The sequence below is a fragment of the Oryctolagus cuniculus genome, chromosome 7, assembly GCF_051225735.1.
Source record: "Oryctolagus cuniculus isolate XC-2025 breed Fujian yellow rabbit chromosome 7, ASM5122573v1, whole genome shotgun sequence".
In the NCBI taxonomy this organism is placed as follows: Eukaryota; Metazoa; Chordata; class Mammalia; order Lagomorpha; family Leporidae; genus Oryctolagus; species Oryctolagus cuniculus.
Window position 1 is genome coordinate 80,824,041 of NC_142873.1, and position 12,231 is coordinate 80,836,271.

Genomic DNA, 12,231 nt, shown 5'->3' on the forward strand with positions numbered 1-12,231 from the left:
GCTCACTAGGCTAATCCTTCGCCTTGCGGCGCCGGCACACCGGGTTCTAGTCCTGGTCGGGGTGCCGGATTCTGTCCCAGTTGCTCCTCTTCCAGGCCAGCTCTCTGCTGTGGCCAGGGAGTGCAGTGGAGGATGGCCCAAGTGCTTGGGCCCTGCACCCCATGGGAGACCAGGATAAGTACCTGGCTCCTGCCATCGGATCAGCGCGGTGCGCCGGCCGCAGCGCGCCGGCCGCGGCAGCCATTGGAGGGTGAACCAACGGCAAAGGAAGACCTTTCTCTCTGTCTCACTAATAAAAAGATTATTAATTTGAAAGACAGAGTTACAGAGAGAGAGGGAGAGACAATGAGGGAGAGAGATAGTCCACCTGCTGATTCACTCCCCAAATGGCCTCATCAGCCAGCACTGGGCCAGGACAAATCCAGGTGCCAGGAGCTTCTTCCAGGTCCCCCACATGGGTAGCAGGGCCCCAAGCACTTGAGCCATCATCTACTGCTTTTCTAGGCCATTAGCAGTGAGCTGTATTGGAAGTAAAGCAGTGGGACACGAGCCAGTACCCATACGGGATGCTGGTATTGCAGGTGGCACCAGCATCCACTATGCTCCCATCCACTATGTCCCAACACTGGCCCCAGAGTTTTTTTTTTTCTTTAAAAATCACCTCCCCTTCATCAAGAAAAGTAAAGGAGTTGAGAGGATATAAACAAATAGACAAATGCAGTGCAGGGTGGAAAGGGACAAGATTGAGGCATGCACAAGAATTGCAGTTTAGAGGAAAACTGGAAAAGAGAGGAAAGGGGGGGAATTGTCCAGTGGAGTGTGCAGAGGGCAGAGCATTGAGAGGAAGACAGTGGCTTGTGCAAAAGTCAGATGCAAGATAGCCCAATGCATTTATACGTCTAGAACGAGTTCTCCAGGACAGCTGTTGAGAGGGTGGGGAAGGAGACCAGAGATGGAGGCAGATGTTAAAGGAACTGGAATAGAAGTTGAGGCAGAGAAGCCCTCTGAAGCACTAAGCGGCAGTGATAGGGCTGGATGTGTGAGGTTTCTGTGGTGGGGGCGAGACTGGAGATGCAGTTTAGAGTCATTAATCCACGTGAGAAAAACAAAGTGTGAACAAAACCATGTCCCTGGACATGCAGGGGGCAGGGTGGTCTGGGAAGATGTTTTCAGATGTTAAAGTTAGCAAGGCTTGGAGGCCAACAAAACAGGGGGACTCAAGGGACTGGGAAGAGCTGAGGGTGCCTTTCGCTTTCTAGAGATGAGGCAAATGCTGATGCCAGAGTGAGAGTGAACGGACAGTGGCAGCTTCAGTACTGGGCAAGTGCTGAGCCCCTGGACCCCCAGGCCTGAATGCTTCACTTGTGTTCTCTGGGCTAGCTCTTGCAGCTGCCCGTGATGTAGGCAGCATTATTGCTCACACTTGACAGATGAAGAGAGAGGGACAGACACACCAAGGCACTTGCCCGTTTGCAGCTGCTAAGGAGGTAGAGCCAGCATTTGAACTCAGCTAGCCTAGCACCAATTCTGTGCCCTTGGGCTCTGTGCCAGGCTGGGAGTAAGATGAGCTATATTTTGGGCCTCTAGAATTTGAGATGTCTGTGGCGGCATAAACTGGCAATCTCCAGTAGGTAGTTGGATACAGGGTCTTGGGGCTCAGGGAGAAGACCCCAATGTTGGTGCCAGTTACATCTGCACAGGGGTCCCCTGCAACTGGATGGCCAGGAGCAGGCACTGCCTGGGTGGTCATTTTTTGGCATCTGTGTCCTCAATATCCCAAGCTTATTAGAAACCTGAACTTTATGAATTGATTTTTAACTATGTGCTTAATGGTGTGGCTTGAAATTTTAGTAGGCACTGTTTGAAACCACTGGGCATCAATTTAGGAGAGAATCTGTGCTTATAAAAAATGACTCATCACCTTAAATTCTTTCTGGAATAAGGCAAGGGGATGATTAAATAGATAAAATACAAATAGGACTCTCAACTTGTCATATGATTCTGGATACAGCAAAGAGATAAGCCCTGATATGGAGAGAGGCTGGCAGAATTAGTGGGAAAAAGCTAGCCTCAAGGCGTAGGAAATAACCAAATTAAATGGGCTGCTTGCAGGCACAAGTCTACTGTGGGCTAATTTGTTTCCTGCAAAAAGAAAAAAATAACCCTCAACTCATTTTTGTCCTCTTAAATTTTAAACAGGCACCATGTAATTGCACTTCCCTTCCCTTCTTAGGACTGTTGCTTGGGCAAGGGGGACTGGGGCAAAGGAAGAGAGGGAGAGGGGGTGGGCACAGGGGGAGAAGGAGTGGGAGAGAGAGAGAGAGAGAGGCAGGCTTTGGGCTCCATCTCTTTGCTTATCAGAGATGCTAATAGCATCCCACCTGCCAGTGCAACAGGAGATGGGTATGTTTCATCTAAGCATCTTCTTCTCTTTGAATTATCAGCACTTGCGCTTTTTTCTGAGGAAAATCCCAACTTCAGTTTTCTTTCATCTCTGACTCTGCATGAGAAGCTATAGTTTAACAACACTTAGTGGACCAATTGATTAAACACTGACCTCATTTGCCGGCTCAGCCCAGACAGGATACAGAGAAAGCATGAAGCCTGTTTTTTTCAGGCCACTTGCTCATGGTTTCCCCATCTATGCTGGACATGTATTCATTCACCAGGTAACTGAAGGGGCTTATTATATACGGGGCACCGTTTCAGATGCTATGGAAACAACCAAGAAATAAAGCTCATGACGTGGGCCACTGAAGTGCTGGATGCTAAGTGCTAATGTGAGAGTAAGCAGAGAGTTCATGTCACGACACTAACATTTGGGGTACCAGGGCAGGCTTCCCATTGTCACAGGTACCCTAGGTGCCACTGGGTACCCCTGAAGGCTCAACAGAAGCTAGTGTGGCTCAGAGGGTAAAAGGAAAATACAGGGTTCCGGGCTATGAAAAGAGCACGTGCAGAAATTTTGAGGCTCCAACAGAGAAAGTGCATGGGTTCTACTGAGCTTAGTGGCTTGCGAGTGTGAGGAGGGGAGAGAAGGAGGAGCTTGGTTGTAAGAGACATAAGGCTGCAGATGACAAGTGCAAGGGCTCTGGACGACAGGCCCTAGCACACACCTGAAAAATTGGATTTTTACTCTGATTAAAACAGGAGCCATGAAAGTACCTTTATTATGAAAAAAGGGATGACATCGTATTTATACTGTAGAAAGATAGTATTGGCCGAGGGTGTGGATATGACTTAGAGGATGCAGCATTGCAGAGATGTCCAGTGTGGCTATATTAATGCCATGTGAGAAGATGCTAATGTGAACTAACAACATAGCTTGGTCACAGATTAGTTTGAGGGATTAGAAAGAAGGGGAAGCCAGGGACTGGCACTGTGGTATAGCAGGTAAAGCAGCCTCCTGCACTGCTGACATACCTTATGGGTGCTGGTTCAAGTCCCGGCTACTCCACTTCTGATCTAGCTCCCTGCTAATGCACCTGAGAAAGCATAGGAGGATGGCCCAAGTGCTTGGGCCCCTGCACCCATGAGAGAGACCTGGATGAGGCTCCTGGCTCCTGGTACTGCCCTAGCCATTGCTGCTATTTGGGGAGTGAATCAGTGGCTGAAAGATCTCTCTCTCTGTCTCTCTGTCTTTCTCTCTGTCTCTCTCTGTCTCTGTCTCTCTCTGCCTCTGCCTCTCCTGCTGTGTCAAGCACAGCAGATTTCAGGTTAACCCAAAAGAGGGATGAGGTCACATAGATTAAGGAGGCAGACTCAAAATTAAAGATTTCAATGTGGAGAAACCAGGGGACACTCTGTTTACTGCCAAAGGTAGAGGCAGAAGCAAAAAGTCTGGTCACTCCAAGTATTTATTATCAACAATGACATGATCGATTCATCATGAAAAATGTACAGTTTCCTGAAAATAAGATTTCATGTTGATTTGTTCTACTTAATACTTTTGGTTGAATACTGTAATCAATACACAGTTATTCTCAAGTGTTGAAACTTAACTGAAAAGTGATCGCTTAAATATAAGAGTGGGAATAAGAGAGGGAAGAGATGTGCAATTCGGGACAAGCTCAAACTGACTTACCTCAAACGGTAGAGTTAGAAACATACCAGGGGATTCCAATTCAATCCCATCAAGGTGGCATGTACCAATGCCATCTCACTAGTCCCAGTGATCAATTTCTCTTCACAATTGATCATAATGATAGGACTAAGAACCAAAGGAATCACATAAAAAAGAATAGTGTCTGCAAATACTAGCTGATAGAATAAAAAAGGGAGAGAATGATCCAACATGGGAAGCGAGATACACAGCAGACCCATAGAATGGCAGATGTCCTAAACAGCACTCTGGCCTCAGAATCAGCCCTTAAGGCACGCGGATCTGGCTGAAAAGCCCATGAGAGTATTACAGGCATGGAAAACCAAGACACTCTGGGAAAAAAAAAAAAAAAACCTACATGAAAGATCGCCATGAGTGAGATCCCAGTGGAAAGAATGGGTCATCAAAGAAGGAGGTACCTTTCTCTGAAGGGAGGATGGAACTTCCACTTTGACTACGACCTTGTCTAAATATGATCAGAGTTGGTGAACTCAAAAGGCTTCCATAGCCTTGGCAGCTCATGACAAGAGCCTAGGGTTATTACTGATGCCATAAACAAGAGTGTCAATTTGTTAAGTCAACAACAGGAGTCACTGTGCACTTACTCCTCATGTAGGATCTCTGTCCTTAATGTGCTGTACATTGAGATTTAATGCTATAACTAGTACTCAAACAGTATTTTTCACTTTATGTTTCTATATGGGTGCAAACTGTTGAAATCTTTACTTAATGTATGCTAAACTGATCTTCTGTATATAAAGAGAATTGAAAATGAATCTTGATGTGAATGGAAGGGGACAGGGAGTAGGAAAGGGGAGGGTTGCAGGTGGGAGGGAAGTTATGGGAGGGGGGAAGCCATTGTAATCCATAAGCTGTACTTTGGAAATTTATATTTATTAAATAAAAGTTAAAAAAAAAAGATTTCATGTTGAAGGAGTTTAAACAGTGAAACAAAGAACAATGGGGAACTTGGGTGTTTACAGGAAAGACGCAATTGCTTGGAAGTTGGGAATAAAAGAACAACCACTATGTGGAGGCGTCTTGAGGGGACTCATTACTGACTGGGACGAACGTCCCACCTGCTGTTCACCAGAGCCCACAGCATTTCCTTAGCTGCCTCAGCATCATGTCAAATGACTGTTGCCATTGACACAACTCTACCGATCACCTTTGCAATCTGGCCAAGCAGGCCTTCAGCAGAATTCAGGCCATGCAGCGGTCTCCGAAATCAGGCCATGTGCTGGTCCCCGACCCTCTCCCTGTCTGTAACTCTGCCTTTTAAATAAATAAACAAAATTTTTTAACTTTTTTTTCTTTTTTCTTTTTTTTTGACAGGCAGAGTGGACAGTGAGAGAGAGAGACAGAGAGAAAGGTCTTCCTTTGCCGTTGGTTCACCCTCCAATGGCCACCGCGGCCAGCGCACTGAGGCCGGTGTGCCGCACTGATCTGATGGCAGGAGCCAGGTGCTTCTCCTGGTCTCCCATGGGGTGCAGGGCCCAAGCACTTGGGCCATCCTCCACTGCACTCCCTGGCCACAGCAGAGAGCTGGCCTGGAAGAGGGGCAACCGGGACAGAATCCAGGCCCCGACCGGGACTAGAACCCGGTGTACCGGCACCGCTACGGGGAGGATTAGCCTGTTGAGCCGCGGCACCAGCCTTTTTTTTTTTTTAACTTTTATTTAACAAATATAAATTTCCAAAGCACAGCTTATGGATTACATAACTTTCCTCCCACCCACAACTCTCCCATCTCCCGCTCCCTCTCCCAATAAATGAATAAATCTTAAAACAAGAACAACAAAAACAGAAAGAGGACGAGGTCAAGGGTTGAGCATGAGCCGCAGAAGAGGAAGACTGAAGATTCACTACTCCCTGCCTTGGGGTGGCTCAAGGCCACACCCCTTCATTTGCTCCTGTAGAAGTTCTTGAGAAGTCTTGGAAAAACTAATGATATAATCACGATTGCTCCTCATTCACTTGCCCCACGTCGCCATTGACTCATTCAGCAACTTCATCATTTATGAGGAACTTCAAAGAGTTCATGGAAAAATGTGCATTATCTTTTAATTCTACTTTTCCACAAATGTTTTGAAGCCTCTTCATATGGTCTGTTCCCCGAGGAGCTTGCAGGGAGGAAGGGAGGAAAGAGAGGAGGGAGGAGGCAAGGAAGAAAGACCTCAGTGCCAGCTGGAACTCTATTATTGGTTGATTTTTTTTTTTTATGGTAGAATCACAACAATCGCCTTGCTGACAAATTGAGTTCTTAACACACATTCCCAATTTCTTTCTAACAATCTTGACATTAAAAATCCTTTAGAAATGCCAAATTTGTCATTTCTAAAAACAGCTCATGAACCTTCCTCATGCACTCCCATTTTGGCGAATTGCGTCACCATCTACCGACAATGACTTGAGCAAACACTTCAAGAAACAACCGCGACTTCTACTCCCTTGTTGCATGTGCCCCTTTCCCATCAGCTGCTTCAGAAGGCTTGGCGAGTTGATATCCTGTATGGAGCAGTGTCCCCACTGCCCTTGGGCTGGAAGAGTTTCTCCCCTGGGCTATTAACAGGTTTCAGAATACTCCCTCACATCCTCCTCCACTTTTTACCCTCCTGTCAGAGCCAGACAGAAACTCCTAGAAGCAAGCTGCATCATGTCATGACTTGCCTTGAAACCTTCTGAAGATTCTCTAGACCCAAAGGGTAAAATCAAAACTCCTTAACAAGATGCTTCATTGTCAGTCCCCAAATTATATTTTTTGTCTCTCTCCCTTGTAGCCTATGAGTTCTACTTGAGCAAAGAACAGGCCTCATTCGTCTTTGTAACCTGAGTGGCCAGCACAGGGCCTGACATACAGTATTTGCTCAACAAATGTTGGCTGGAAGTGTAAGATACAAATGTGACACCTTTCCATGTCTGTGTCAGAATGAACTACGATGTGTCCAGTCTTGTGAGTCATCTTCCCCCTCTTCCTAACCCTCAGAATTTCAGGGCCTGCCCCATGGCTGAGCACTTGCTGCTGCTGCTGCTGCTGGGTGAGTAGATAGCACAGGGAAAACATACAGTCCACGTTCAGAGGGAAGGTTGCACTCACATCCTGAGTAGCTACAAATAAAGTTTGAGATCAGGATGCATGTATGAATGAGTGATTTGTTTTTAGTGAATTGAGAATAAAATCTGCACCATTGCTTTGGTAGCCATGGTCTCTACTGGAGCTCTGTCAATTGACAACTGGGCCAGAAAAGAAAAACTAATGTGGCAAAGACTGGAGTTCTTTTCAGCATAGTGGGACCTTTCAAAACTTGTTTAGCAGAGCACATATCCTAAGGGGGATGATGGTGAGGACAAAAATTGTGAAGGCTAAGGAAAACTTGCATTTGACAAAGGAAAGATTACTTGTTACATGTGCATGCAAAGGAGGAAATGGTCTGTGAGAGACATACCAAATGACAATATCTTCTTGCTTCAGTTGCAGAAGAAATAATGAATAATGCCCAGCTGAGAAATCTTGGAAAATAAATGTAAAGAAAAAAGATCAATAGTCATCCCAACATGTAGAATAATAAAAGTTAACATATCGGGGTGATTAACAACCAGGCTTTCCCTATGTTTCTATAAATGGTATAACATATTGTTAAGGACCACAAATCTGTATCATCAGATAGAAATGGTTTCAGGTACCAGTACTAGTGCTTACTGTCTTCTTGATTGAAAACTTATTTCTACTATATAAGACTCAATTTTGTTTTCCATAAAATAGGGATAATAATAACATGTAACACATAGGTTTCTTTTGAAGATTGAATGAGATAATGTACATCAAGTGCTTATCATGGTGCCTATCACATACAGTAAATATACAACAAATATTGGACAATATTTTTAACAATGGATTTTATTTATATGTGTGCAGTTTTTATATCCTGTGTTTTCTCTCTAATACCTTCCAAATATTCTATTATATGACTGGTAATTTATTTCACCATCCTACTGTGGTTAGAAAGCTAGTTTGTTTTCAACTCTTCACTGGTATGAATAATACTAGCACTAGCAATGAACACTTGTGTAGCTTAATATCTACCATCCTCATGATTATTTTCCATGGATGAATTGCTGGAATGGAATGATTCAGTCAGAAGACATGAATATTTGGAGATTCTTCATACCTAGTGCTAAATTGTCCCCTAGATGAACTATGCCAGTTCATCTTCCCTCTGGCCTAAGATGAGAAGTCTCATTTTTCACTTCTGCCAACAAAGAGTGTAAATAAATATAGATATATACCTTGCCAATTTAGAAAACTTTCTTATTTGAATTTTTAAATATTATAAAATATCGACAATAATACCCCTAAAGGTTCAATTAAAATGATATTAAATTACATTAACTCACCAATTCCCTTGAAATCGCATCTATCTAGCACATTTGATGCTAATAATGGTGACTGCACAGATGAGAAGCGTCCTTTATATACCATTTGCTAAAGAGGTTGGTGTTATCCTACAGAAGATAAATCAAGGGGGAACTTCACAACTGTCATTAAGCTTATAAAGCCTTTATGTGATGTTTTTCATGTTGCGTAGAGTTTAACTAAACAAAAGGAGCTGGGCTTTGATTAAAACAGGAGTGACTTCTTAATAACAAGGACAGAACAACACCTTTCAACATAAAACACAAGGAAGCCCCTTGGGGGAGATCATAGGGTCCCTAAAGCTCCTAAGACCAGCACTGTCACCTCTTGACTTTGGGTGGTAGAGGTTCAGTCCCCCAGGGAAAGGGGCACATCCCTTGAGTGGTTGGGTCTCTTCCAATTTGGCAATTCTGTAGTTGTTTTAGAGGATGTTGATTTTGTGATTTTTTTTGGAACTAAAGAAGATGATTTTATTCCAGTACATACATCAAATGACATTTTTGAATGGATGAATTAAGCTCTGTCTAGAATCATCTGTCCCATTACAAGTACAGACACACACAATGCGGTTCCTGCTGTCAGCCGTCTTCCTAGAAGCAAGCTGGTCTCTAGCAGTGATGAACACAACCTTTGAAAAATAAAACTTTGTGTATTTGCTCTTTTCATGCTCAGGCAGTGTTTTAAGGAAAGGTGTATTTATTGCTAAGAGATACGTTTAATGGCAGAGAGCATAACGAAGAAGTGAGTGCAAAACGGACGTTTTTTCGTTGCTGACCAGTCCACTCTGGCTCTTCCCGCTGGATTCTTTCACACAAAGAGCACATTGTTATTGGAGCCATTACAGAGCTCCTGCGCTATGCCAGGCTCTGCGGGGCTCGAGGGAAATGGCTATAGATTGCAGCAGAAGAGTCTGTCCGACAGACCACATGTGACCTCACTGTTTCTAGGAAAGAATGCACTAGAACACTTCAGCTGAATGGACAGATTTTCCAAATGTTTTAAATCAGTTTCGAGACAAAAAGAAGAAGATGCTGAGAAATGGATTTGGCCTATACACATCAGACCGTGCGGTGCCCATTTCTTTAGGATGCAGACATTAGGGGCTTTCATGTGGATAGGAGACCTTCTGTGGGGAAAAATATCCCAGCCCCTCCTCCCCCCCACAACAATTAAGCAGCAATTGAAGAAAAGCAGGCAAGAAAAGATGGCCCTGTGTTAGTACAATAGCTCAGGGGCTTTTCATTTTGGGGCATAAAGACAGAACAGAGAATGTTGTTTTCTTTTTAAAGCCCTTTTAAAAATGGTAACTGCATCCTGCTCTTGTAGATGTATTACTTATGACATCCCAGTTTTCATCCGTTCATGATTTTACATTAGAGTTAAATCTCTGCAGCTTGAATCTCACGGCTGAGTTAGCCAGAGCCCATAAAATATTGAAACCTTTAGAGCAGCAGCCAGCCAGGTTGAGAGAAGTTCATGTCCAAAGCTGAGCTTTAGATTCTGAGACATCCCAATTGGAGTGTAGTACAGAAAAAAGCACTGATAAAATTTTCATAAAAATGAGCTAAGGATATTGCTAGCATGCTTCTCAGCATCTATATGAAAACTTAATCTGAGCTAATGGAAAGGATATGAAAGCCTTTCTCAATTCAAACACAGTCGATGCATGATTCATAAATTATTGTCAGAGAAGTGATTCAGCTCCCAGATTTATTCTCTTTTGGGTAGAAGCAACCAGAGGAAAACTGGGTCTTTTTGACCTTTAATGCCAGCAAATTTTACAGTAGAGCTGTCAATATAACCAAGTAAACTGGTCATTTCTCCAAACAGCAACAAAATACCCACATATACCCAGTGCGAGCCAATACTGACTTAGCCCACTAGGTTACTGACAGCACGTTCAGAGAAGCAACCAACCAAACATCAGAGCTTATTTGAGTGCACAGAACTGAATGAAACCCCTGTGTGTCCATGCCCACATCATCCACAGTAGTTTGGGTGAAATGTGACTGTCAGGTGTCCCCTTAACTTCCTGACCTTTGGGTGATGACAGTGGCACAGATATGTACTATTCTGTAAAGTATTATTATTATTATTATTGTTGTTAGCTCACTTTTCTAGGTGCGGGAGTTCGGTTTGTGTATTGGATCATAAAAACAATAGTGTTACGTGGAAATTATTGACATTGTCCAGATTAACATAGAAGAAATGTAACTAGGCCAGTAAGATGGAAACTTCAACAGCCCACATGATGGGAAGCCTGTTAGCAGTGTCATTTTAGTTCTATTTTCCTTCAGCCATCAAACATGCTTGAGCACCTACAAAATGCTACACACCGTGGAGAACAAAAAGATGAAAACACAAACTGTATTTTCAATGAGCAAATGACCCTATGCAATAGAGCCATGGAATCTCAAACTTGAAAAGAACAGGATTACTTAGTGCACTCCTTCTCCTGCTTAGAAATTTAAACTTTTCTACAAAGCTCTCTTTGAATAGGCAACCAACCCAGATTGCACACGCTTGATGAGAACCCTATCCTTGGCTAACCATGTCATCCCCTTAGCAGATCTTCACAAGGAAGCTAGAATCCATTTAGGTTCCTCATCTCTCAAACTCCTGCTCTTGGTGCCACCACTTGCCCCAAGTTCACTGGCAGATGACCAACGTCTCTCCAACTAGCCAGGCCCCTTCAGTGTGTCGCCACAGACGCTGTTCAGGCTTCATTATCTGTCCACAGGACTGTTTCAAGTGTTGTCCAAATTCGCCTCCCTGCCATCCTTCCTTCCTCCAGTCTGTCCTCCTCTCTATCACCACGGTTTATTTCTAAGACAAACATGATTAGGTCACCCATGTATTTTTAAAACCTTTTATGTCCCCTTATTTTTCACAGGACTAAGTCCAAACTCCTTGGCAAGCTATTCAAGGCTCTGGCAGTCTGACTCCCAGGCCCGTCTCCCTGCACCTACGCTCTGGCCAACAGCCGGTTTTCTCAACCCTGGCTGCACGCTAGATCCACTCATGGATGTGGCTTCCAGCACGGGCCAAAGACTGGACCCAGCCCAAGATCAGCTGGCTGAGAATTTTGGGAGCAGGACACGGTAACAGGTATATTTTTCTGACCTCACCTGGCGAGTCTAATGTGCAGCCAGGATTAGAAATGTTGTAGGAGCCCTAGGAGACTTTCTCTTCTCTCTACACCCGTGAACTTTGAGACCTCCGAGCCTTTGTTCAAGATGTTATCATGGCTTGATGTCCCAGCTCCTTCACCTAAGTCTAGAACAAAGGCAAAGACTTGCATTTAGAGTGGTGTTTACCAAGTGGCCAAGATATTATGTTGAGGAACTCAAGAGGTTTACCCAGGAGAGAGATGGGGGTGGGGAAGCATTGACTGAGCACCCCAGTTCTGGGGATACTCTAAGTGCTGTAGATAGAGTGAAATACCTGGGCCATGAAATGTATGCTCCATGAGAGAAGGAGTCGTGTTTGTCTTGTTCCATCTTGTTATTCCAGTCCATAGAAGAGTTCTCAGGGTGTAGTAGGTACTTAGTAAATGTTTGCTAACAGAGTCAGTGTCGAATGGTGACAATTTAAGAGACGTTTGGCTCTGCTATTAGCTCAGTCCAGCATTCGCTCTCTCCACTAAGATACTTTTTTGGATTCTGAATATGACATTTCAGATGTGAGAGCTCTCTCATGTCTCTGTTGTTTGCAA